A 2,287-nucleotide genomic window follows, 5' to 3' on the forward strand; every position below is an offset into this window, starting at 1 on the left:
GCAGTGAAAGACAATGATCTCTGAGAAATGGAATGAAGACAATCATTACAAGTGATTCCTCATCTGGAAGAATTTCTAAATCTTGGTACAGACAGAGTTACAGCAATGTCTTGAAAAGGTAGAGCTGGGGACTGGGCAGCATCACACCTGGCTAAGCGCATTTGTTACCATGCGGCTGGACCAGGGTTCAAGTCCCCACTCCTGGCCTACAAAGAGGGCACTTTACAAGTGGTAAAGCAGGTCTGCAAAGGTCTATCTCTCTCCCTCTCTATCTCCTCCTTCCCTCTCTTTTTCTCTCTGTCTTATCAAATAAAATAGAAAAAAAAAAAAGGCTACAGGGATTCATAGTACAGGCACAGACCCCAGAGATAACCCTGGTAAAAATAACGAAAAAGAAAGGAAAGGTTGAACTGAGACCATAGAGAGACCAGGGAGACTAGACTTTGAAGGACAGAGTACCCAAGAAAACAGTGAAACACAGAGTTACAGAGATCCTTGCATTTCTCTCTCATTTTGAATAGTTTAAAGTTTGTTGCGTCTTCAAACTGGCTAATCTTTTTTTGGTCAGTGTCCAATCTGCTGTTTGTGCTTTTTTTTTTTTTTACTATTTTATTATTTTTCCGTTTTATTGCCCTTGTTGTTTATCATTGTTGTTATTATTGTTGTTGTTGTTAGTTTATTATTATTATTATTATTCCTTTTACTACATCTTCTGCAATATCCATGTGTAATTCAGAACAGTCTCAATTGCCACATCCTCCAAGCAGACCTTCTGCCAAATGCCCCGTTTGCGATTAGCACATTTTGTATGTGGAGTCAAACCTTTCATCCTTTTCCTTCCGAGACATCTTTCTGTTACAAGTTTCAGAGAGTTTTTTGAGTCACTTCTTTGGAAACAGCATCTTCCCTCTTTTGTGCTACTTTGTGCTTGAGAACAAATTTCACATTTTTGTATGCAAAGGCTACCAAGTATGTGTTTACAAGGGTCATCACACTGTACAGAACAGCAGACTGAATTAGGTCCATATGCCATATTCGCCAATAGAGCCAGATAGGGATGGCCGACACTATGAATGCGTTCCCTAAGAAGAGTGTGGACGACTTAGCTGAGAGGTTGCCGCTAAAATCCTGCAAGAGCAGATCTTCCTCTGACTGCTGTTTAAAGCCACCTTTGGGAGCCATGACAGAGCCAGGAAGCACACAGGCCAGGAACAAAACCCGAGCCAACTCCGGGATGCCTCTGGACCGCCCCCACGGCCACCGCACCCCTGTTATTGTTGTTGATCTCATTTTGTTTCTAGAAAAACTGAACAAAAAATAGGTTGGATGTCTCTTGGCTGTATCTTTTGTTGTCAAGACCTTGGATTCATTCCTCAGCACTGCATAAAAAAGATAAACAATAATATATTACATAATTACCACAATGTAATTTTTATCATGTACAAGATGCAATCCAAAACTGCTCAACACAAAGGCAATGAAAAAAAAATGTGTCCAAGCCTCATAGAAAGACAATCAATAGGGATTGATTAGTTTGATGTAGAGATTGATAACTGAGATGTTGGAATTATCACACAGAGAATTAAAATAACTTTTATAATTATGTTTGATGAGTTAAAGAAAATGTTCACATTATAAAGAACTGCAAGTAGTACAGAAATGTTCCCATTGGAAACAAACAAACAAGGGCAAATGGCAAAATTTAAAGAAATAGATGAAGGAAGCTTGAGCATTATGTTATCTTACTTTCAGTCTCTTGAATATCTCTGCCTCTATCCTTCTATTCCAAAGAACCGTTGTAGCAAGAAAGTCCCAATATGACAAAAAAAAAGTGGAAAAATACATATTAAAAGTTCATCTAAAATAAACGTATGTGTAAACATTTCTTAAATTGAATAAAAAACATAAATAAATAAAAATTCAAATCCCCAAACTGCATTAATGCACAGAAAATTGTGCCAGGAATCAAGTTGTATTCTTGAAAGCTAAAGGTGAAGGGAAATTTTTGAAAGCAGCTGAGAATAAGAATCAATATCACTGATGGGGGACCAAGACTTGACTAGCCAAAAGCATTCTCTTTAGAAAGCATGAAAGCAGGAATACAGTGATTGATGTCTTTTAACATAGAACAAAAACGCTAGCCCAGATTTCTCCAGGTGAAAATATCCTTTGAGAGTAAAAGATAGAGACATTATGAGATAATGAAAAATAAGAGAATGTGTATTTGCAAGAACTGCACTATTAGAAATCCTAAGTGAAACTGAAGGAAAGATGCTGGAGGAAGTTA

General features: G+C 37.6%; 1 pseudogene; it reads right to left on the minus strand.

Annotated features, from left to right (window-relative positions):
• Nucleotides 1-779: 779 nt before the first annotated feature.
• LOC103120114 (translocon-associated protein subunit gamma-like) lies at nt 780-1,213 on the minus strand (annotated as a pseudogene).
• Between the last annotated feature and the right edge of the window lie 1,074 nt (nt 1,214-2,287).

Source organism: Erinaceus europaeus, chromosome 11 (assembly GCF_950295315.1).
Source record: "Erinaceus europaeus chromosome 11, mEriEur2.1, whole genome shotgun sequence".
In the NCBI taxonomy this organism is placed as follows: Eukaryota; Metazoa; Chordata; class Mammalia; order Eulipotyphla; family Erinaceidae; genus Erinaceus; species Erinaceus europaeus.